The sequence below is a fragment of the Cnephaeus nilssonii genome (genome assembly GCF_951640355.1).
Source record: "Cnephaeus nilssonii genome assembly, chromosome: 14".
Lineage (NCBI taxonomy): Eukaryota > Metazoa > Chordata > Mammalia > Chiroptera > Vespertilionidae > Cnephaeus > Cnephaeus nilssonii.
This window is the reverse complement of record NC_137085.1, coordinates 24,628,383-24,654,582: the sequence shown is the minus strand read 5'-3', so window position 1 is coordinate 24,654,582 and position 26,200 is coordinate 24,628,383. Positions and strand designations below refer to the sequence as shown.

The 26,200-nt window shown below is 39.6% G+C and overlaps 1 pseudogene across 1 annotated transcript in view; it reads right to left on the bottom strand.

The window, feature by feature from the left end:
• LOC307111148 (serine/threonine-protein phosphatase with EF-hands 1-like) overlaps window positions 1-25,674 on the bottom strand; it is a 142,519-nt pseudogene extending 116,845 nt beyond the window's left edge. The window contains exons 1-4 of the transcript in view: window positions 25,588-25,674; window positions 21,916-22,019; window positions 13,808-13,945; window positions 13,690-13,717 (exon numbers count right to left, since the gene is read on the bottom strand). The product of the transcript in view is annotated as a serine/threonine-protein phosphatase with EF-hands 1-like (transcript). The remainder of the gene's footprint in view (window positions 1-13,689; window positions 13,718-13,807; window positions 13,946-21,915; window positions 22,020-25,587) is intronic.
• Window positions 25,675-26,200: the final 526 nt, after the last annotated feature.

Sequence of the window (26,200 nt, the reverse complement as noted above, 5' to 3'; positions counted from 1 at the left end):
TGCTTACTGCAGAAAGTCCGATTTGACAGTGCTTCTTAAGCGCCTATACCTGCTGGTAGCATGCTGGCTGTGCTGTCTTTTGAGGTCCTCACTAGGACAGGGACTGGGAGTTGGAGAGGGTAACTTCAGGCAGATGTAGAGGTGTGTGAATGAAGAGGTGGGTGAGGGAGGGAAGCACTCTGCATCCTAGGTCACTGGGTCCTGGTTGGGAGCATCAGTAGGGACTGAGGTCCCCTGGAATATCTGATAGAATAGCTACAATGGAGGAAGATCTCCCTTCCCCAACCAGAGAGCCAAAGAGTTGGGGGCAACTACTTTAAAGGCTGAGTGGCCAGCTAGAGAGAAGAAGGAGGAGAGAGGAAGTCTGTATCTTAGTGGCCATCAGTAAGTATCTGCTTCCATTTGGCTTCTGGCTGCCCTTGGGGCCCACTCCCCCTGGAGAAGCTGGATTTCTCCCAGGCCTATGAGAGGGTATTGGGGGAGTATGAAAGCACAGCCCATAGCCTGATAGCGTCCAACTGCCTCAGCACCCTGGGTTCACGGGGCCTTGGATGACCTGACCAGAACCACTGTCCTTTCCCTAATTCCTGACAGACTCTTAGGACCGGTATTCTGATTGCTTTACACACACTGACCAGCATCTGTCTCCATGCAGACTGGCTCCATGCAGATACACAATGAAATAAAAATAACAACAACTGTGGCTCACACACACAAAATACATATAACTACTATCACTTATACTTAATACTTCCATGTACTGTGTCTAGGTACTATAATGTAGTAAGCACAAGTTGTAGTTGTTATTATTTTTATTACATTTTATATATTTTATTTATATGTATTCTTTGAATTTTCAGAACAATTCTGTGAGGTATGTATATTATCACTATTATCTATAAAATAAAAGCCTAAGCGACCGTTATGGCGGAACGACCAGAACAACTGGTCGCCATGATGCGCACTGACCACCAGACGCTCAATGCAGGAGCTGTCCCCTGGTGGTCAGTGTGCTCCCACAGAGGGAGCGCCGCTCAGTCAGAAGCCGGGCTCAAGGCTGGTAAGTGCAGTGGTGGTGGTGGGAGCCTCTCCCGCCTCCTTGGCAACGTTAAGGAGCAGCAAGCCGAGTGGTAAGGAGCAGCGAGCAGGCGGGCAGTAAGGAGCGAAGTTTCCCAGACTGCGAGAGGGTGTAGGCCAGGCTAAGGGACCCCACCCCCCCGTGCACGAATTTTGTACACCGGGTCTTTAGTTTTATATACTGTATGATGAAACACTGGCACAGTGACTTGACCACACAGTTACAAAGTGACAGAGCAGTTGAGCCCAGTCATTCTGGGTCCTTAGTCCACTCTGTCTGTCTATCTATCTATCTATCTATCTATCTATCTATCTATCTATCTATCTATCTGTAACTATTTTAGAGGATGGGAGAGGGAAAGAAAGAGAGATATCAATGCCAGAGGGAAACATTAATCAGCTGCCTCCTACATGCCCCTTATTTGGGATCAAGCCTGAAACCCAGGCATGTGCCCTTGACCAGGAATTAAACCCTTCAGTGCATGGAAAAATGCCCAACTAACTGAGCCACACCAGCCAGGGTAGTCCACTTTTTTTTTTTTTTTATTGATTAAGGTATTATATATGTGTCCTTATCTCCCCAATCCCCCCCACTAGCGTCCAACTACCTCACCAACCTGGGTTCACCCCCAACCCCCCCCCAACTCATGTCCTCACCGCCCCCCCCCCCCCCCACGGTGTCTGTGTCCATTGGTTAGGCTTATATGCATGCATACAAATCCTTTGGTTAATCTCTCCTCCTTACCCCCACCCTCCCCTACCTTCCCTCTGAGGTTTGACGGTCTGATCAATACTTCTCTGTCTCTGGATCTGTTTTATGTTGTTCATTATATTCCACAAATGAGTGAGATCATGTGATATTTATTTTTTAGTCCACTTTCTTAATCACTATACCGAACTGCTTTGCTTGTCCAACATGGATGTCACTCCAAGTTGCAATTCTCTTTGTTCGTTATCTATATACTAGTAAGCCCTCAGTTGGGTGTTCAGTTTGCCATGGTTTCTCACCTGATTACTCCAGCTACAATCTGCCAAGTGTTCATTGAGCTTCTAGAAACTACTTATTTAGTAACTGGCAGAATTTTTTAAATCTTTTTTGCATCCAACTTAGAATTTCTACCCTGCCCAGTGGTAAATACTTTTTACTTGTTTTGCATTTCATGCAGTGTTTTATATAAGTATTTATAAATGTACTAGTAGGTACTTTTGAATTTGTCTTAGGGACAGAGTTTGATTTAAGTTACTTACCCCCCTTCCTCATAACTGCTTTTAGTCAAACAACTGAATGTTGCTCTCTCATGGGCATGATTATTAAACCAGGAAGCATCATCTGAGAATAATAACAGTGGTAATTAAAAAAATAAATGTAAATATTAACAGCATTAATTCATTAATTGTTAATATAGGACATGCCAACACCGCTGTATAAAATACAAAGGGTTAATTTTTATAAAATTGATAGTGTTATAAACATAAAGCAACTGGAAAAACAAAACTAAAACTCAGAGGTTACCAGCCTTGTTAGATTGATTGAGAAAGCAGATAGCTATCAGTTAATTCTACCACATAAATAGCACTCTTGTCAGCAATGTGCTGAAGACTGAAGAATTGAGAAAATGGTTAAAAATTTAAGAACTCCCTCTGAGAGTATGATAGATTTGGCACCAAACTCACTGCCAGATACAAATCTATCAAGTAGGGGCAATATCCTATCTCCTAGGTCAGTGGTCGGCAAACCCATTAGTCAACAGAGCCAAATATCAACAGTACAACGATTGAAATTTCTTTTGAGAGCAAATTTTTTTTAAACTTAAACTTCTTCTAAAGCCACTTCTTCAAAATAGACTCGCCCAGGCCGTGGTATTTTGTGGAAGAGCCACACTCAAGGGGCCAAAGAGCCGCATGTGGCTCGCGAGCCGCAGTTTGCCGACCACGGTCCTAGGTGATTGGAAAACTCAGATCAACTCCAAGAGGCCACATGGGGGGAGGGGGGGGGTTGGGTTTTTTATAAACCTAAAAATGAGCCAAAACTAAAGTGTAATTTTGGTGAAACCTATCAAGACTGCAAGGATATAACACAACTGAACGAGGCCATGTGTGGAGAGTAAGTAGATTGCGACAGATGATAAACCAGCTTGTATTGGATGAGCTCAAATAGGGCTAACCCAAGAGCAAGGTCAGGACATAAACTTATGCTCAGCCTCAGTGATAGCTTCAAACAGGCCACTTGGTTAAATATGACTGGGAGAATTCAAACAGCCAAGGTAAGGCTCTGAAAATTGTACTGGTGTTCACAAAACAAACACAGTCTTAAGCAGTGGTAATGAATCATGCGTGACAGCCACACCATACATGTCCCTAGCGTCATTCCTCAAAGGAGGGTGAAATGAGCTAGAGATGTATATTGTCTCATTTCAGACTTAGCATGTGTAACTTTTAATGAGGCTGATGGGGATTATACCTTTGAACATTAATCTTTAGACATGTCTTTTGAGCTCTGAGAAACCTAAATATTTTAAAGGTTGGTTTGTTTGCTGTTTTGTTTATTAATAATATGAATTTAAAGTAAGAATGTAAATAGTGGTGAAATTTAAATAAATAATACAGGGAGGCAAGAGCAGAATATATGTAGATATGGTTGGGAAGCCAACAGTGAGATTTATGTAGCCTGATCTGTTTGTCCCTGTAGTTCTCATACACTGCAAGCCCAACTCCCAATAAAGCTTGTTTGACAAGTGACAAAGGTTCATTGGAATGAGCAGGTCATGTGGATTGCAACATTTGGAAGATGGTCTTTTCAACAAATGGTTCTGGAACAACTGGACATCCATATGCCAAAAAAAAAAAAAAAAGTAATCTAGACACAGACCTCACATACTTCACAAAAATTAACTCAAAAAGGTCCACAGACCTAAATGTAAAATGCAAAACTATAAACCTCCTAGAAGATAACATAGTAGAACACCTAGATGACCTTGGGTATGGCAGTAACTTTTAGACACAATATCGAAGGCATGAGAAACATGAAGAAAATAACTGATAGCCAGACTTCGTTAAAATTAAAAATTTCTGCTATGTGAAAATGTTAAGAGAATGAGAAGATAAACCACAGATTGGGATAAAATACTTGCAAAAGACATATCTGATAAAAAGGACTGCTATCCAAAAATATATAAAAACTCTTAAAACTCCACAATAAGAAAACAAACAACCTAATTTAAAAAAATAGGTAAAAAGCCTTAACAGATACTTTACCAAAGAAGATGTACACATGGCAAATAAACATAGGAAAATTTGCTCCACATTATGTATCATCAGGAAATACAACCTAAAACAGCAAGATATTGCTACCCACCTATTAGAATGGCCAAATCTGGAATACTGACAACACCAAATGTGGGCAAGGATGTGGAGAAGCAGGAACTGTAGATCATTGCTGGTGGGAATGAACATGATATAGCTACTTTGAAAGGTGGTTTGGTGGTTTCTGTGAAACTAAATATACTCTTATCATGTGATCTAGCAATCATGCTCCTTGGTATTTATCCAAAGGAATTGAAAGTTTATGTTCACATAAAACCTGATGGGGATGTTGATAATGAGGGAGGCTATGCATGTGTGAGAACAGGGGGTATATGGGAAATCTCTATACCTGCCTCTTAATTTTGTAGTGAACCTAAAACTGCTTTTCAAAAACACAGTATTGCCCTAACCGGTTTGGCTCAGTAGATAGAGCATCGGCCTGTGGACTGAAGGGTCCCAGGTTTGATTCCAGTCAAGGGCATGTACCTTGGTTGCGGGCACGTCCCCAGTGGGGGGTGTATAGGAGGCAGCTGATCGATGTTTCTAACTCTCTATCCCTCTCCCTTCCTCTCTGTAAAAAAATCGCTAAAATATATAAAACAAAATAATAAAAAATTTAAAAATACAGTATTTTTTAAAAGTCAAAAAAGTGCCCCTTTACTACCAAAATCCTGAATCCAACCGTCTTTTTTTCCTTCAAAAGGTAATTTAAAAATCCCACAGGCAATAATCTCTTAAACCTAGGGAGTCAATGATGTTTAAAATGAAGCCTTTTGACTTTAAACTATATTTGAATAAATGAAGAAGAGGTGGGAAATTATTTTTTAAACTATAAAAGCATTTATTCTATAGTTACTACTATGCTGGAAGGAAACATAAGGAAAGACTTTCTGAATTAGTCTGCCTCCTTACTTGAAATCTCTTAGGGCAATCATTTCCTGGATCTCCCACCAGCAGATAAACTGGTTGATAGTTTTCAGAAGGCTGTAGCCCAGCAACATAATGATTGTTAGCAAGGAAGAGGGACTTTGGGGGACATAAATGAGAGAAGTTGAAAAATGAAATTACATGAAAAACCACACAGTCAGTTTGAGTTTTGTAAATAATTCAGCTCATGATTTGATTTACTTTGATAAATCAAAGTAAAAAAGATTACTATTTACTCAGTTTTTAAGAAATGAAGGTTTCTTCATTTCCAAATTATAGCTGTAGAAATCAAGTGTTGGTTACATTACTCAGTCTTGTAGAATGGTATCAGCTATGATGTTTTTAAATGGCAAATAAATGAAAATTCAATTTTGTCTTCCCTCCATTTTCCCCTCTCTCTTTCCCTCTTCTTTTTATTCAATTGATTTGTTTGTTTTGATGAATTTAAAACTACTGAGCTCTGTAAATTAATTTGTGAAATAGCCAGTGGGTTTAATGCACTCCTTGGGAAAAAGGTTTATTTTGATTGTCTACTTAGTATTTTACTCATACTCTCACCTGGTGGTCTACAGTTTCATCCTGTCTATGGTGGCTGCAGGGCTGGATACAGGTATCAGGGGAGAAACTAGAGAGTACACATCCTTAGAGCTAGGGCAGCTGGATGCAGTCTGGGAGGCCGAGGGAGATTGGCCTTGACTTTCTACTCTAGGGGCTACAACAGCAGATAGATGAATGAGATTAGATTAATAGAGTGACAGAGAACACTTCCCTGTTTGATCTGCTCAGGACTTGTTTCCTTTTCACCTTTTCCAGTTTTGCATTTGACTGTCCCAGATTGGAAAATCTAATGAAAATACTCGGAGAGAAATCCATGTTGCATTCCCCCCACACCATCCCCCATTACTCCCATTCTTACACTTACCTGTTATCCCCCAAAAAACACTGGCTATTCTAAATTGATGAGTGGGTTGGGATTGGTCTTGGCAGCATGTTTTTATGCTTATCTTTTCTGGGTTAATGTGTTATGGGGGAAAAGATTGATTCTTTTAACATGTGATTCAGTGCTGATCTGTTTTCATTTTAGGGTCTTTGCATATCTAGCTGAAAATCTCTAATGTTGAAAGCCAATGCTTGGGATGAAGGTGATTGGAATGCCAGAACACACCAAAATCTGAAGGTGGGTCATTCATTAATTTATTTGTACATGTGTATATTAAGTGTCAACCATGGTTCTAGACAAACTATTAAAGGAAGAAGCCTGGTTAAAGGACTCTGTCTATAAAAGATGGCTTGAGTCCAGTGTTAGGAATTGTTACTCTCATGCATTGTTCATCAAGGTCATATTCATTTATATACCTGGAGTCCTGAGTGCCCATATAGGATTTGGCAACTCCCAGCTCTGGCTCATTATTTTCAAGGGTGCCTGAGGAACACAGTTATGAACTACCAGGTTGTTTCTTCCTGAAAGTTTTATGTTTTCCCTTGGGGTATCATTTATGAAATTATTGAATAAATTGTTTTCAGACAAAAATCTCAGCCACATCCAACATTAACACATATGTAATACAATTTTAACAATACGGAACAGTATTTAAAATAATCTAACACAGACCCCTACTTGCAGCTTCACTGAAAAGCCCAAGTATCCAATTTCAGTTAGGGCCTCTACTACAAACCCTTACCACCTCCCACTGGGGCTGTATTGAGAAAGACACTTGAAGGCCCCAACTAGGACCTTTCTTCACACAACAATAATAAGTGAAGATACCAAGAATTGAGTATATGCTAAGTGCCATACATTAATTATGATGTCACTCATCCTTCAAGTTTATAAAGGCGGAAAAAGAGCCATTGTAGAAGCCAGGAAGTTTTCTTGGTTGTCTTTCTGTGTGGATATTTGTTTGGTGGTTATACATAGATCTATTGAAGCAATGCCATGTTTGGACAAACAATAGCCAAAATATTCCAACATATGCAACTAAATATAGTCGCTACCACCAATCGGGAATGGAAAAAGCTGCATTTCTTTATTCTCAGCTATTTGTTGTTGCTTGTTCTCTTTTTTAAACTATAAGAATAAAAGGGTAATTCCAAACAATGATTGTTAGGTTCAACTATCAAATCCCAAATAGCTGTCTGAAATGAGAATACCTTGATTCAGCTGTAACTGCTAATAAGAACCCAAACCAAGAGATGGTAAGGCCCCCACAAGGACTCCTAGGGGAATATGTTAATATTTTGTGCATGCTCAAGTCCTTGCACCTGTAGGCTGGGGATTAGAAATGTCCTTATTTATGTGTTCAACAGTATCAGCAAGTTAGTCCTTAGAGTTTATTGCTAATACTGAAGCAGCTGTAAAAAAATCACATCAAGATGAAAATGCTGATGATTACTGAAATAAGTATTATGTGTGTAGTGTATCTTGTCTCCATAGACAAATATAAGTGTTTGACTTAAATAATTGCAAGACTTTCTAACTTGTCTGACTCAAGGAAATGAAAAATGAAGTATTTAGTGAAATTGTCATATAAGAGGAATATGCTGGGGTAAAACATAGAACCAAAGAGAATTTTCTGGCTTTGGTTTTCAAAATCCTAAATATTTAAGATTATGTAGAGAACTTGAGGCACAGAAAAAAAAATATTTGGGAGTTTGAGTAGAGAGGGGTCCCTTTCTTCATCGCCAAAACTCAGGCTCGAAATGGTTTTCTCTGAAGGAGTGTTGGGGGTATGGGAGAGAAATGGAGGGAAAGTGAAACAATAGAGATATTGAGGGTTTGCAAAGAGTGGTCTTGTATCCTGCTCCCAAGACATAGTCCGAAGATGAGCCAATCAGTGGATTTCATCTTCTTGGCCACTTGTTCTGGAATAATAAAGCAGAGTGAATCTCAAGACTCCAGCTAGTAATTCTGCAACAAATGCTCATTTCCTACCTTTGGTGAGTACAATGAACCATTTTGTCAGCCTGAGGGACACAAAGCTAAATTAAGGAGGAGAGCAAAAAAGGCAATTTCAGAGAACACGTGGAGTCCTGATTGACATTAAGAGCTATTGTGTGAAATTGCATGTGAATCCCACTCTATTTTAGAACTTCTCATCTACATAAAAGATGATATCTTCTTTATGATTAAGTCAATCTGAGTTAGGTATTCTGTTATTTGGAACCATAGAATCTCACCTGATAACTACTATCGTTAATGTACCTTCTGTGTATGTCCAAAACTTTAGCCATAAACTCCTTTAATAGATGTACCACCTTGGAAGTGAACATCATTACCTCTATTATGTAATGACTACTTACAAATCAGAAGCCAGACTCAGAATTGTTGCTGAAGATGGCAGGGCAGGAATTTGGATCTGGGTCCATCAAAACCCAAAGCCTGGACTTGCCCTTTTTTATCATATTACCTGTTATAGAGTTTCAAGTCACCTGTAGATGTCCTGTCAAAGCTGTGTGTTCAGTGTTTCACATGCCTTTTGTTGACTTCTGTCTGGAGCTCCTTCCATCCACAAATGTTTTTGCAGATTAGGCCACACAGTGTACGAAGCACATTTTCACTACTGAATTCCTGATGGCATTAAGGAACTACAAATCAAAGTAATAATAAAAAATTAGAATCTATTTTGAAATAGATCCAAGTATGTAAGGAGCAGGATTGGATGCACTGCATTTAAGGCCTGCCTTAAATGGCAACATGAAGTAGCAGAAAGTGTGGGGGGTTGGAGTTAGATAGACATGGATAAACATTTCAGCTTTAGGACACCTGGATTAACAGAGTGGCAGATTAAGTGTGCCTAATAAATATGCTATCAAAATCCCATTGAAAAATCCAAAAGAATGTGAAAAAAAATAACAATGGCAGTGACAGTTAAAGAGAAGACTAGAGTTTAAAATCTGGCCTGACTTTTCATTAGCTGCATCATTGAAGGAGGATCCAGAAGCACTTTCCTAGATGACATGCCATGTGCTTGACATGAAATAGTCCCTCTGAAGGTGTTGGAAAACTCTAATTGTCCACCTCTCTATAGAGCTACTCCAGGGTAATGAAGGGTCACACAGAATAACCCAGAATCATTATATAGCTGTGCATGAAATGGTCTGCAAGCCAGACTGAGCTGGAACCAGCTCTTCCCCACTCTGTTACAATTTCCCAATCTGTCAACCCTCAAATGGCAAGTCTCTTTCTCCAATCCATGCAGTTAATACAACTCCAACTCTGCAGAAGGAAGAGGAGCCCAGGAAAAAAGTGCATTGTCTGATGTACTGTGAGAGAAGTCTCCTGTGTGGATCTTTTGTCAGCCCCAGAAATGAAAACAGGAGGAGAGTCAGAGTAGTGAATACAGAGGGGTGAGAGAAACGAACTACTGGGGAAGTGAAGATCCAACCTCAGCCCAGTGGCCCATCACTAGATAGATATCTGCTTGGAGTCATGAATGATGCTGTGGGCTCCACACAGACCTCTAGACCCTATATTTAAATATATATGAAAAAGGGACAGCATCTGAATGGGTTGTAAGGAGGATGAGCAATCATCCAGCAAAGCTGTCTCATGACAAAGGCTGGACTTGGACTGCAAAATGAGGAAATAGAAAAACAAAACAAATGACACAAATGAACCATGGACCAGATTAGAGTCCCACCCCTTGTATCAAATGCCACAGTCTTGTACAAGTCACTCAAAACTTAGGTAAAACTCTATGATAACGGGAGGAGGCCCCAAATTACCTGAGATTAAGTTTCTGCCATCTTGATGGAATGGGAAATAGACATTACATCAAGTAATTAATAATTATTATAAAGTTATATTTATTTGTACATCTGATATGTAAACTGAAATAAATATTATCTACATCAGCTATAGTTGCTATTACTTTGATATTATAATCTTCGCCTGAATTCATTCTTTGCTTGATAAAGTGCAATCTTTGACAATAAATAAAAATAAGTTGTATTGATAATTTTAACATAGGTTATAATTTGCTATATAATAAAACAATTTCAAACTTAATCTAGAGATTTAATTCAGGTGGTTCAACAGTTTGGTAACAAGGACCCAAGAGTCAGGAAAATTCTCAGTGTAAATTTGACATCATTGATTTCTCACTCCTGTGAGTCAAGTAAACCCAATGGTGTAAAATAGGAGTTTCTCTTCATGAAATACATTTGCATGCTGGTTCCCTGACCTGAGGCTAAACAAGCCCAGTAAAAAGATAATTTATATAACTGAAAACTATCCCTAAAAGCAGGCAGCTTTTAAGCTGCCTTCAGATCAAAGGAGAGAAGTTGCTTACGGGTCTATAGCACTTTGATGTCAGTCCTTTTCCCGTGGAGGCTGGTGAGCGCTGGCAGGCCACTGGAAGCCCACCCCAGCATCCGCACTGTGTGATTTGCAGGCAAGCTTTTCAACTAACCTTGTGGGACAATTCAAATGATGACGTGTGAAATTTTATTTGTGTCTTCCACAAATACAAAACAGTTTATTTGCTGCCACAATTTCTGAGTGACAGAAAAAAAAAATATGTCTTGCTGATTTTTATGGCATTGTACTAAAAGCTTCAGAAGAACTGTGTGCTGCTCTGTTCGGTTGTCTGTATAAATTTTCGCCCTGTGAATTCTGGATAGCTGTTCCCACACTACCTTTCTTTCTAACTCCTTAGAAGTATTTCACTTGGAAATATTTTATTCGGTTGCTTTTACTATTTGGTAATTCCAGGTTCCTCCTATGTGCTGAGTACTGTGCCTTGCACTGACTTTGAGGAGAGACAGTCTTCCTCAAAGCCCTTGGGCAAACGAACATGTACACAGAGCATTATGATTCCATGATCTATATATATAAAAGGCTAAGTGACCGACCACCCATCTGTCCAACCGTCCGACCAGCCAGCCAGCTGGTACATATGACGGGCACTAGCAATTTAAAAATAAACATTGACTTGCACATGTGCGATACATATAAAGGTCTTGCTGGCACCAATCGCACGTGTGTGTTTCGATCTGTCATTGTCGATTGTGGATTTGGTTGACACTTCTATTATAGAGAAAGGGTGAATAGTGATGTTAAAATATTTCTTCTAATTAATTTTCTTTCAATGTGCACGAATCTGTGCACCAGGCCACTAGTAATTTAATAAAGACTTGGAGTCAGCACACATTGTGAATGGCATGGCTAAACGGGAAAATCTCTCACCATCACCGATGGTGAGGATGTGTAGTACAGGCCATGTGAAGAGTCATGTTCAGCTGTAGCTCTAATCCTGTAACAGAGTTACCCTTCTCTCCAAAGGGCGCCAGTTTTCTCATCTCTCCTATCCCCTTAGGGCTGGTAAAACCACCTGCAGTATTCCCAGGCGCAGAATTCAAGACTCAGAGGCCCCAGCTTGGGAGAAGACAGACAGAGTCCTAGGCAGTGTCAGGCTGGCAGAGTGAGATAAATCCTTACCAGCCGGGAAGTTACTGAGAATTTAACATAGCAGAGGACCTACTGGGAAGTTTATTGTGCTTTCTTTTTTGATGCTGTGGCTTCTTCAGCAAGACCTGGAAAGGCATATAGATTACTCTTTTTAAAAGGTTAATGAAGGCATAGGTGCCCAAGGCCGTGGGTCTCTTTACTTCCAGAAAAGGCAAATTAGAAAACAAAACAAAACAAAAGCTTTAAGGTAGTCCTAGATCCCACTGGCAACAAGATACTTCTGGGGATTATCAGGGGCTGCTGGGGGGAAACAAAAGGTAAGGGTACCTTATGTCCAGTGGCCGTAAGGAGCAACATCAAGTAACCACAGACAGAGAGGCCGAGCTCACCATCCCAAATTGCAAGTCCCATGGATCTCTTTTCAACCCTAACATAGCCCCCAAAAGGAAAGGGAGGAAGGGAGAGAGTCCCTGTGTAACTGATACTGGACAGATAGTTCTCTGAATTGGTTATAAATCAGTTTCTCAACCTTGGCACTATTGACAATTTGCAGTAGATAATTATATGTGTGTGTGTGTGTGTGTGTGTGTGTGTGTGTGTGTGTGTACACTGTTCTGTGCATTATAGGATGTTTGGCAGCATCTATGACCTTGATCTACTGGATTCCAATATCACCTCCATCTCACCAGAGTGATAATGAAAATTGTCTCCAGACACTGCCAAATATCTCCCGGAGTTCTCCAGTTGTGAACCACTGTTCTAAATAAATCTGACAGCATGGGAAAAAGACATTATTTGAACCTGAGCCTGTAGACTAGCCTTATAATTGTTGCCCATTACACCTGGGTAACAAGTGATTTGTGCTGCAGGCATTTTGTAGGCTTATTGACACAAGCAAACTTCTTTAGCAGTGCTAGAGGGCAGCATTCAGGGCCCCAAACCAACAGAGACATCCTAGTGCAGGTGGGGCTGGGGCTGGGGACAGAGCAGAAGCCTTCAGTCACATCTGGTGAGGGCTTCTTACCAGGTCCCTAATGAGGAACACCTGGACATTTATATCAACTCCCAAATGAATAAACTTTGTACTTTTTATGTCTAAGTAACCCATAAACCATGTGTATAGAATTTCATTCCAGAACACTCACATTATCAAGTTTACCTTATAGAGTCCTTGATTAAAGAGTACTTTAGCTAGTTTTGAATCCTGGGTGCACCCTAATTGGATATTTTAGAGTCAGGTATCTGGTGCTTGGGCTTCCTGGAGCAAAACCAAGTGAGCCCTGAGCGGCCTTTGAGAGAGTATTGCTTCTATTTTGCTTTTCTGTGTCTGTGTCAAGAAGGAAGGAAAAGGGGGCAACATATCCAAGCTCTAGACACTTTTCAGTCCTCCCTCTGGTGACTTATTTCCCCTTTTCAAGCTATCTTTGGTGTTTATGAGAGAGAATATCAATGCGGCTCCAAGGGGGTGAGATCTACAGGGTTGCGGGGGCCTGGCCATCAGGTCATCCCTGGCCCTGCCCTGAGCTGTGATACCCAGTTCTCTCACGATGTCCTTCCTGAGACTCATTCTCCCAAGCCTATCTTTTTCTCACCCAGGACCTGTAGCTCTCTAGCTCCAGTGTCATGTCTGCCTTCTGAATTACTGTCACAGAATTTGAAGATAGGATTCAAACTCATTTAGTCCATTATTTTCTTCCCTCCACATATGTGTAAAGTGAAGACCAGAGAGGAGAAGTGGTTCACCGAAGGAAGCGCAGCTTAAGGAGAGTATACAGGAGAGAAGACTGAGGATGAAACATCAGCAACACCAATTTGTAAAGGATAAGAAGGTAAGACAAGCTGAGATGGAGAGTCAGACATGTTCAAGGAAGAGCAAATTTGAGGAATGATAGGGAACCCCCTCCCCCCTAGGGGAGGGGTATCAGGAAGAAGGAAATGTCTAGGATTCTAGAGTTGTGAGAGGGGAAGCATACTTTGGACAGGACCATGGACCCCGATAACCTGTGGGGGAAAGGGGTTGAAGAAAGCTCAGGAGTTTGCTGATGAAGCAGCTTTGTCTTGCAAAAGAGGGAGGATTCATTCTCCACTTACCTGTCTCCTGAATCCCTGGAGCACTTGGTGGGATTTGCAGCAATGCAGACAGCTAAATCCTGAGCTTGTGCATAGCTCCTTGATTGCAAAGCCTCCTTGGGAACCAAAGGATTTCTATGGGGCAGAGAAGCAGACTGGCTAAGCAGAGGGACAACGCAGAAAGAGGCAACTTTAGTAATTCTACATCATTTATTTTGGTGGAGCACAATGGGCTCTCAGCTCCGTCAGGAAATTAGGTGCATCTGCAATATAATTTAAAATGTGTTTTCCCCTTCAAATTTCTGCAGCTCTTATTTGAGTAGCTGGTGAAATAGACTACCTGCTAGTTACATGTTGCAGGGTTATTTTTCTGCCTGGGGGTTTTATTCTCAGGGGAAAAAGATGCTATTTCTGTAAATCTCAAACATTATATGCATCAGAGAACTCAAGGAAAAAGCTTTTATTCTCTTGAGACAAACACAAATAGCTCCAGTTTCTTTCCAGCTTTTGTTTAAAGGCATCTCATAAAGTGCTATCACACACAAGCTCTGAGGATGAATTGCTCAGTGCTGTAAGGTTTATTTGTGTGCAAACACGCTGCATTTCCACGCCACATGGAGCTATACTATACTCTCCAAGAGCACTTTAGAAGACTCAATATCGATTTTATTCAGTGGAAAATCATAAATACCGACCAATAAGAAACCCATGTGTTACAAGGTAAATAAATGGTGGGTGTAAGTCTAGCCATTTGGTAATGGAATGCTGATTTCCTACTTGTGTTGTTTTCCCTCTTGAGACCAGATGGTGATTCTCAAAATTCAGGTTGTAAAGTTGTAGCACAACCTGCATATATTCCCCATTTGTGTTAAACGGTAAACTTTACACTGGCAGAGTGGTACCTCTCTCTGATGACCTACCTTCTCATGGCAGAGACTGACCTTGTGCATCATCTTCCCCTGCACAAGGGAATTAGGTCATCTAATTCCATCTCCACTCAAAATACCATTTATTAAAAGTCTTCCTCTCAAATGAACCTTATTTTTTTCCTTCATATTTTCTTCATAGTCTTCTTTTTGGAAGTCCTTCAGTTGGAAGTAAGATTCCATAAATATCCTCAAAGTGGGTGTGAGTAAGGAATGAGCCTGGAAGAGTGTGATAGGCTTACATGACCCAAACTGGTCAGGCAACTTCAAAGCTAAGACACTTGTTATTTTGCTCATTCAGAATTGAGCCTCATATGGCTGTAGAAAATGGACTTTTAATTCCAGACATTGTCTTATTCTCACTGCTGTATCTCTAGTCCCTAGTAGATTATCTGACAGATAGTAAACTTTCACTAAATAGCTCTTGAATTAATAGATGGAGGATAATTCTGCTACTTCAGACATTTCCAAAGAAATAAGTATATTTTGTTTAATCTAGGTGACTGTTTTTTCAATATTGTTCACATTCCAAAGCAAAACATTCCACTATTTGGGGGGAAAAAAGCGGGGGGGGGGGAGGGGAGGCAGGGGGGAGGAGTGGAGCAATACATAAAAATCCAAAGCTAATCTCCTTAATGTAGATGTGTGTATGACCAGGCAGCAATATTTACCACTATGTTTGTAAGCAGGGCTGATCCAGATGAAGTCTAGAATTTGGGGTTCCAAAGTGAGTGAACTTATTCTTCTCAAGGGTCACAGGAGTCTTACATTGTCCTAGATGTAGTTATATACATGGTTAAGTTACAGCTAGGCAAAACAGAAGACGTGACAGTGGAAAGATTGCTACATCTATGGGTAAATGACCTGGGTTTTGACCCCATTTCAGTTCCTGAATTCCTGCCTGTATTTCCTCTGCCATAGGAGAGAACTTAAGGGGGGCTAATGTTTAAGTAATAAAACCTCTTAGAAGTTACAGGCTCTCCATGTGGGAAGGCATCTTTTGCAAAGACAAAATCAAAACTGCTTGCACTGTAACAGATGTGAGGCAATATATAGCAGCACAGGATTTACAGCCTGGAGTACCTATCATCAGCATGGTCACTAAAATAATAAAACCACAAAATCAATTCTTACATGAGCCAGTGATTTAGCATTCTTTTAATCATTCTCAAAGCGATGCGATATATAATACGAAGACTGGCTCCTTGAGGGGATTGTTTAGTGCTCCTTATTTCAGGAGAAAAATAATCAGCCAACAGAAATAAAAGTATAATGACAAAGCATTGCACACCTGAGTTGTCAAATAAATACCCCAATTCTCAACTTCATTTGTCAGTGGACATTTAAAATAGCCTTGCAAATGATTAGCAGTATTCCGTAATATAAAGAAACTACTGGCCCTGGCCAGTGTGCTCAGTTGGTTGGTATTGCCCAGTGTACCTAAAGTTTGTTGGTTTGATTCCTGGTCAGGGCACATGCCTGGCTTAATCCCCGGTAGGGGGCATGCAGGGCAGGCAGCAGATTGATCTATCTCTCTCTCAAAGTCAATAAAAATATATTTTTAACAAAGAACAAAAGAAACCACTGACTAGCATAAAATTTATGAATTAAATTTTGATTCAACATCTAGTTCAAATGCCTGTTTTGAAGTAAGCCATGGTGCTCTCAAGTACACCAAGACAGATCCTGTAATACTGTACCTTGTTATAGAATGAACTTGGGTTTGCAGCTCCCTGCATCAAGCCCAGCAGCGTCTCTAAGTTTGTTTGGAAATTCTTGAAGTTCCTTGCAAACTGTAACTAAAGTGATGTCAGTGGTGGAACTGAGGCAATATAGCCGATTGCATTGCATCAGGTCCCCTTGGGTTATGAGAAGCCTTTGTGACTTGGTAAGTTTCAAACGGTAATGAATGTAGCTGTTGAATAGTCTGTCTAGCTTACTCGCCATTTTATCCCTAATCTAACACACTGCCTAGTTTATAATTGCTGCATATATTTGTAACATGTATTTGTAGAGTAAATGAATTCAGAGCTAAGCAAATTGGTGGTAAAGAATGTGCAGAGAAGAAGGAAAAAATCATTCTCTGTGCAAGTAAGTTTGTTAAATAGTAAATGAAGATAGCACGTTTCTTTTTCACTCTGGAGCATTGCAGATCTTTAGTATGTATTATGAATCTTCAGGAGAAGGATTTAACAAAGCAGTGTCCCAAGCTTTTTTTTTAGTGTAAAAACACTTTATTCTCACAGTACTGATTAGCATCTCTCTGCAGTACTTGGGATAATGCATTTAAAATAAGTATGATATAAAAAATATGCTTGAACTGAATTTTGTTTGCTACTTTTAGAGGGGTGTGTGTGTGTGTGTGTGCGCGCGCGCTAGACATCAATGATGATAGAGAATGAAATTTTCTAAATCTTTGAATATATCTATATCATCTATAATCTATCCTAATAATGATTGGAATAATAAATTATTCTATAAACTCTGAAATAACGTAAGTTCTCATTGTAATCTGTCAAAATAGTTGCAAAAAATGATTATAATACTGAAGACCCTGTGAGCACATGGAATCTGTGTGCATCTACATCTGAAATACTAGGGGAGCTTGTTAGTTGTTAAATAAGATTATGGAGCCCCGCCTGCCCCTCAGAGTTTCTGGAAACAGACATAGGGAGGCCTAGAAATCTGCATTTAAAATTTGTCTTAGATGATTCTAAAGCAATGAGGTTAGTGGACAACAGTCTGAGTAATACTCATGTAAACAACACTGCACTATATCATTTAACTGGCCAAACGTATCCAGTTTTCCTAATCCAGGGTTTCCCTCTTTTGCCAGTTCATACCTTCTAAGTGCTTATATCTCCAGTTTTGGAAGAGAGTGTAGCACCCCTTATTTATGATATAGAGATTTATGTTCTTGCAGGGCATTTTTACTAGTTATACTCATTTGTAAGATCTTGTTTCAGCAAGTATTGATCTTATAGATTGATTTGGAAGCTACAGGGATGGAGTGATGGGTGGGATGCCATCTAAGCAAGGGAGATTGGGCAGATCCCCTTTGAGATCCAACTTCCTCACATCTGTCTAGTTGACAAATAGGCAGAGGGGCTGGTAGGATGGGGATGCATGGTGAGTAAGTCATAGGTATGGAGCTCTACTGCTTAGTAGCTTAAGACCTCAGCAAGTTATTTAACTTCTTTATGCCTTAGTTTTATCCTTTTATTAATAAAATAAGAATAATAGTAAATATATACTATTTACATTTAAGGGTTACATTTAAGGTTTAAATGAGATGGTTTATGTAAAGGTCATAGCCCCATACTTGGCAGATAGTAAGCAATTATTTTCTTGAATGCCAGTGGCCTCCAACTCCTCGATTATACTATTTTCCATCTTAATTGAATCCAATGATACTGTCATTAAAAACAAAACAAAAGTACATAATCTTACATCAAGTACAGCTTTGGAGCTCAATAAACTTGGGGTTGAATATTAGCTCTGTGCCCCACATTTACAAGTTGTATGAACTTAGACAAATTATTTAACCCATATGAACCTGTTCTTCACCTATAAATAGGAATAGACTACCTAAGGATAAGTGATGGCGATTAACTTTGCGTTGTTCAAGCACTTGGCAATTTAATGTCCTCATGGGATTGATTTGTATTCCTGCATCTTTCTCAACCTCATTTTATTACATTGAGTTCATTGAGAAGATTGCCTGACTTCTCAACAGAAGTGTAAGAATTCCCAGAGCTCAGGGCCAGCTGGAGTTCCAGGATCCACCCAAGTCAGGGAATGAATGAGACTAGCAGGCAACTGTGAGTGTGGAAAGGAGAGAATCAGATCCTAAGTCCTAGGCAAGGATGAGCTTAGTTAACAGAGAAACTCCCAAGTGTCAAGACCTAGGAAGGAGTGAAGAGAGAAAGCAGTGCATTAAAGGGAAGGTTTGGAAACTGGGAACAGGCAAGGTGAACTGAATGGGAGGAGCCTTTCTGAAAACTGCTGGATGGAGCCCTTGGTTGGTAAAGAAACTGTTAAGGGAGCCATGTCAGTTTGGACAATCATGAGTAGTGTAGACGTTATTATTATTCTTACTTTCCATATTATATGGTGAGCTCCATGAGATCAGAGCCTGAATCTAATCCAATTTTCTGGAAGTCAGAGAGTAAATGTTTAATAAGAGTTGGTTCAAAGAGATCAAAGGATCAACCTTCTGTATCCAATTTCCTTCTCTTTCTAGGTCACTTTTCAAATATCTAGGGCTCCTTAAGCTTGATTATAGGTTTTGCTAAGAAACTTTTTTGTGTGTGTTTTAATCAGTCTAATGTTCTTTGAAATAAGAGCTCAAATTTATTTTATATACCAAGAATAGTTATTGGATCAGAATATATTTTCTAACTAGTGTGTATATTGTACAGTGAGAGAAATCTAGGAGCATTTTGAAAGCTGCTGTATTTTCCATACCTTTTTTTGTTTTACAAAAGATTATAAAGACTTATTGAAAAAAAACACACAATTTTTACTCCTCCATGTAAGTTGTATATTATTCTTTGATATAAACTTGAGCAAGTTAAAACTTAGCCCAAATAAGGAAGTACAGTTTTGGATTTCAATGACCATGTGTGAGGATTTCTTGTAAGTCAGACTGATATGCCATATAGGGACATGTATTTGTGATATCATGGATAGAAAACGAGAAAAAAGGAAAAGGAAAGGAAATTAGGAGACATTTCGTACAAACCTCATCATTGTCTCTTTCTTTTCAAAGACAGTAATCAGGATCATTTAGGCATATTTACATTACAATATCCTTTAAAACATCAACATATATTGAAACCTGCAATTTCCTTAATCAGAGAAGATTTTGTTTTTAATTCTTTTAGTTGGGAGCAACACTGGGATGCAGAGGCTTAACTCTTGGTAAACCGGACACTCAGAGCCTGTGATTAGAAGCTGTCTGCTTCTAATGCTAGATTGGAGCTGTGTGCTTTGATTCTGAAGGTGGGACACACTGTGGCCTCTAGACTGTCACTGAGTCTGAGAGTGGGTGTGTCCTTAGAATGGACAGACCTCTAATTAGTGATAGTTGCCAGAATAGTGATTGGTAAAGTCACTTAATATTAAATCCTGATTTTGGAGGGATCTTATCTTACTTTTACTCTTTTTTAGCTCTTTTCTATTTTATTTTTTCCATTGATTTTTATGATTTTTAGAGAGAGTAGAAGGGAGAGGGAGAGATAGAGAAACATCGATGGGGAGAGAGACACATTGATTGTCTCCTACATGCTCCCCTGATTGGTGCCCTTGACTGGAATTGAACCTGGGACCTTTCAGTCAGTCCAAGGGCCGACACTCTATCCACTGAGCCAAACCAGCTAAGGCTAGCTCTTCTCTATTTTAGAGTGGCATCATTACCATTATCCGTAAACTCACTAATAACAGAACCTGCTGTGCGCTGAATTTCTTCAGTAGTGTGCCCTCTGCTATTTCAACTTTAGTTCTGCCTTTCTTTGCTGTTGACTATAATCATAACTTAAACAATAATGACAGATATCACTTATTACACATTTACTCTGTTCCTGACATGGTGTTAAGTAGCACATACATATTTTTTCACCGTAACAATCACCTCTACCATAATCATCCTAAATGTAAGTAATTACTAACTACATTGCAGCTGCAAAGAGACTTAGTCCTTGCTTCTGATTTGGGAGTTTTATGTTTTTCCAATGCCTTTTTCTGCTTGTGATTGCTGCATTTTAGTAGTAATTGCTGAAGACTCCCGATAATGCTCCAGTTGGTTCTGAAAATCTTCAGTGGTACTCGTGACCTAAAATTTTCCTTCTACTGCCTTTCTCAAGGATCAGGGTATCTTTTTGGAAATTCTTCAATTTTGGCTTCTACTGTTTTTCGTCCTTTTAATATTATTGGTATAACTTTGTATTTCTTGTTCAAAGTTACAGTTGAAGGAAAAAGAATCATCAATTTCATAATGCCTAAACTTCTTTATCCCTACAGACATATTAATGTCTTTACATAAATGTCTCCTTTTCACCTGTAGTTATTAGATGAGAATATTAATAGTTCCGGGCAAATATGAAACTCTTTGAACTTTCACGAACATGACTGAATTCTGAGCCAGGGAGTTACACTTTGCGCCAGTCTTCCCACTGTTGTCAGAACCACGGCTAAGTACAGGGCTCTTGGCCTTCAGCTCTTTTTCTTCCACCTCTCCAGAAGTCTTAGTATTTAATATTTATGAAATGCTTAAAGTCAAGAAATACCATATGATAACCAAGTCTTTATCAGGAGACTTGCTTTGTGAATGAAGGGGGGAGAGCTGTACCTCCCTGGGAGCTCTGCTTTGCTGGCAGTGGGCATTGCACCTGACACAGTAGTTGTCCAATTCAGCACGCTGGCAGGGGGAGCGAGTGATCCTTCACCTCACGGAAGTTATTTCACACACCGAGATACAGAAGTCATCAATGCCTTCGGATCTCAGCTGCTTTGGAATGCATTTTGACTATGAGCACAAATGAGCCTGTTTTCATTCATTTGAGTGAGTCTGCAGCAGCACCATGTCTAACGTAATGGAAAGCTGAGCTGCAGAGATCAGAGGTGACTGGCCTTAGGTTGGGAAGATAATTTATTCTAATCAACTTCAATGATCTTTTTTTCTTCAATTAAAAAAAAAACTTTTCTGATCCCTCTCTCCCAGGTGGATGGACACTGCTGGTTCTATTTCAGCAGGCAGTGCTCCAGGTCCTAGTAAAGAAATCTACACATTATATATACACATGCCCTGAAATATGTGGTGTGTATGTGAAACACTGAATATTATCTGGAAGTATATCCAGGTAGATTTTAAAAGTGGTGGTATATATACATATAAACCACACTCATATTAACCTTGGATAATTGAACCACAAAATGCACACCCCTTTGAATTCTCTGTTAGAGAGCCACTGTATGGTTAACTAGTGCTTACTCTGGGAGGAATGTAAACTCTATAGACCCTAGAAATCTGTTAGCATCACACAATGCCAAATGCCCATTCTACAACCTTCCAACTGTCTTCCATGGAAGAGGGAAAGTGAAGGTGAACCATGAGCAGCAGGTTTAAGATACCATTTTTTGAAAGTCTGTCTAAAATTGGAAAAGGCATTATTGAAGTTGATGAGAAGAAATGATCTTCCCAACCTAACAGCGGCCACCTCTAGTTTCTGAGCCAGGACTGGGGCCCTGTGCTGGATGGGGCATAACAGGCACTGTGGTGAGCCCTGGAGCTGGTGGCCCTCCGAGGCCTGGAAGCACAGAAACACAGAAACACAAAAATACCAGAGAATAAGAAGTGAGCTATAAACTACAATTACTAATGTCAAAAACTAAAATTTTACAAATCATTTGAAAATAACATGGTAAATCAATTTTGTCCTGGTAATGAAACCAAATAGCTTTAGGGCAAAAGTATGGGGACTTTTTATGTATATACTAGTGGCCCGGTGCACGGATTCATGCACATTGAAAGGAAATTAATTAGAAGAAATATTTTAATATTACAGCAAGCTAACCCACAGCCGATTCCGTGAGGAATCGGGCTCCTTCCTCCCTCCTCTCTGGGTCTGGGGTGCAGGTGAACCAGATTTGGGGCCAACAGGGCCCCAGCAACAAGCTAACCCAAGGCCAGCAACCTAACCTACCGGTTGGAGCATCTGCCCCCTGGTGGTCAGTGCATGTCATAGCAAACGGTTGAACAGTCAGATATATATATATATATATATATATATATATATATATATATATATATATATATATATTTTGAATTTTGAATCATGTGAATATATTATCTTCACATGATTACAATGAAAAAAAATTTAAGTCTTGCCAAAATCTCTTTGGCCAATTATTTTATAGTCCTCTGCCAAAACAATAATGTGTGATGTGACATGGGTGGAGGCCTCTAAAACTGAGAGTTCAGAGTTAGAACAAAGGTTTTTAAACAGTCCTGTCCAAGAGTTCTCTCCTAAAATAGCACTCAGTCTAGACTTTTTTTTCAAGTTAGTTTCCATCAACCTTTTAAATGAGTGATTTCCATGCTAGTTAAACTGTCCTATTTATGGAAGAAGGTATTCTTCATTCCATTTTAAAGGGTAACTCTGGCATCAAAACCTGATGAAGGCAAGAAGAAAAATACCTGCCAATTTCTCCTTTACTTTGAATAGCAGGAATATTTCATAGCTTTATCATCCTAATTTATGCTTACCCACTATTGGGGATGAAATTCAGAAGGGTCTGTCAGAGACTCTGTGTGTTTCTGTGTAAATGTTTTATAGATGAAACTTTAGATGCAGATAGGAAGGAAGAACAAAGAGGGAGGGAAATAGATTATCAGCTCTAGCCTAAGACTATATTTTCTTTTATTTATTACATTTACGAACTAGATCCCCATGGAAGTCTTCTCTGCAGTACACATACACATGCACACATGCACACAAAGCACTCACACACATATCACACCATACACAGACCTACTTCTCTGTTTGTTTTATGCATCTTTACCTGTACACATCTCTGTAGTAGTCCTCAGTATTGGGCCAATTGCTGCTAACGTTTTAGGTGGTACATTTTCCATCAACTCCTCAGCCTACACTTTTCCTCAAGCTCCTACCCTCCAAGATAGGAGCTTTCTCTCATTTGGTTTCCAGGTATGTTATTCCTTCTCAATAACAGCTTTTGGATCAGTTTTCAATGGATTCCAATAATCTGGTCCATTTAGTACTATTTATTCTCACAGGGACACATTTCCAATTAAAAAAATTTTTGTTGTTGTTGATCTTAGAGAGTAAGGGAGAGGAAGAGAGAGACACATCAATGATGAGAGAATCATTGATCAGCTGCCTCCTGCACACCCCACACTGGGAATGAAGCCTGCAACCCAGGTATGTGATCTGACCAGGAATCGAACCATGACCTCCTGGTTCATAGGTTGAAGCTCAATCACTAAGGCATGCCAGCTGGGCATTTCTGATTTCTTATGTGTGGATCCTATTTGTACATTTTGTTCTTCATTTTCTAGGGAATTTGGGGAAGGGAAGCCCATGCCAACATCCTGTCTGGAAGTATCTTTGCAGCACTTAATTAAAGAGTGTTCCTGTACACTTTACTAAAACCAATTCTTAGATTCTTTGTCTAAAGAGTCCCTCTTATCACAAAATGAGAAAATAAGGGCATACTTTTTATGTTTTCATCATACTTTTTATTGTGACAGCAATTTGTTGATTTTTACTTTGAGTGGAATTTCATTCTTATACACTTAGAATAAAGAGAAAATAGATTTCCTTTATTTCTGTCTCACATGCCTAAAGTAATGCTGTTATCTTATATTTGTCTTCCTCTGGCATTCCACGCAGAACAATTAACTGTCTCTGTACAATTATTCTTGCTCCTGTATAAAGAGTTAGCAGTGGTTCCCATGCATTTTTGAAATTCTGTTTCTTATCTTTTATACCACATTACTCTCTCATAGCCAGTTCTAGCTGCAAATCTATTATGAATTATTTTATGGGCAATTTATTCTTTTATTTCCAAAGTCTGATTATTTTCCCCATTACCACTATGTGACAAGTATTTCAATTTATAATTTTTCAGGAATTCCTTTAATGTCCAAAGCATCTGATAAAATACACAAGGGATCACAAGCCTCCATTTGCTTCAGTACATTTTCAATTATAGATAGTGGAGTGCTTAGACCTCCTGAGCTCCCAGAACATATATAATCTCCCGTAACTGCTACAGATCTCCAGCTGCTTCATCATCACTCAAACTGGGGGTCTCAGGTGCATCTGTGTGAGAGATAGTCCACTTGGGATTTTAAACTGTGTTTGTTTGGAATTACAGATTGATGCTTGCTACCACTATCTCTCAAACACATTCAAAAGGAATAGTAAAAAGCTCTAGCGTCCTGGTGCATTTTTCTTCCACCCCAACATAACTATTGAAGAGGAAACATCATGGTGAAATGGAAATACTACAAACTCAGAGCCAACAGATCTGGATTGAATAGAGTTTTACCACTTATTACATGCACGATTTTGGACAAGGCACTTCTCGGAGTCTCAGTAAAATGGAGTGGGTATAAAAATCTACGGCAGAACTAGGACTATTCTGAAGATTAGTAAGGCAATGAGGGAGCCAGTAAATGAGAGTTTTTGAAATAGAATGAAGCGTCAGAGTGGTCTGACTTGAGCATCAAAGTTTCCATAATTGCAATCCATGGGCCCAGATTGTAAAGGCCGGTGGTAAGGGCAATTCCCCTCTCCCCTGACGCTCCTGCTCATTAGTCCCTGTAACTTTCCTCTGCCAGAAATCCCCTGGCTCACACTTAAGAACAGGTTTCTCCTGAAGCAGAAAGCACATCAGAGTGCTCCGACCAGGGGTGGGGTCACCCTCAATACTGCTCAGCTTGGGCCGTGTTAATTTTCAAATGGAGGAGTCCAATATGCAGTTGGATTTAGAAACAGGGAGCTCAGTAAGCTTGCAAATCATTCCTGAGGACTCAAGACAAGGAAATAATCCAAAATGGAGCTAGGACTTCTGCATTAGTATGCCTATAGTATTCCTAACAAAAGAAAAATTAGAGGCTACCCAAATTCCAGTAGCAGAGGATTAGTTAAGTACACTGAAAAAAAAAAAATAGACCCACTTGGTGGGTTATTATACAATTTTAATGATTATATTTATGGATAATTTAGGAAATTCAGAAAATACCTAGGTTGCAATGCTTAATAAAAAAAACCCAAGATGAAAAACCAAATATACAATTCAATCTAAGTTATATAAATAGTTAAAAAATATAGCTCAGGTGAAATATACCAACATGTTAATGGTGATTTGTCTCTGGGTTGTGATTTCAATTTTCTGAATAATTTGCTGTAATTTCAGATTTCCAGTCATGGCCATAGTTTGTAGGCAGAAAGGGTGGATTTTGCCAGAAGACTGGCAGGGGTCTTATAGGGGCTTTATAACACTGCATTATCTTGCAGAGTTTGCCGTGGCCCTGGGTCAGCCCTCAGGCTATCACCTTCCAGTATTATCAGAAGGTCACTTGTCTAGCCTGTAATCAGAGCGAAGGAAGGTGGTTAGTCTTGAGAGATATTTTATCATGGCTAAGGGGAAAGGCAATAAATCACCCTGCCCACCACAGAAATGGCTTCTCTATTGGCAGGAAAACTTGTGCTTATCCTCCAACCAGGGCTGAGCAAAACAGTCAACTTCTGGCTTTTTGCATTTCTCCTCTCATGAATTATGTTGACTCTCTTCTTCACATGGAATTCATTAGATTTCTGCTTACCAAATAGTAACACAATCAAGGTCTGCTTCCCCAAGTTTATTCCCTAGTCACATCTGTTTCTCTCACAGGCATTCTTCTGGTTTGTTTCTATCTCTGACTAGTCATATCCATTGTGGGTGAAATTTATTTCTGAAT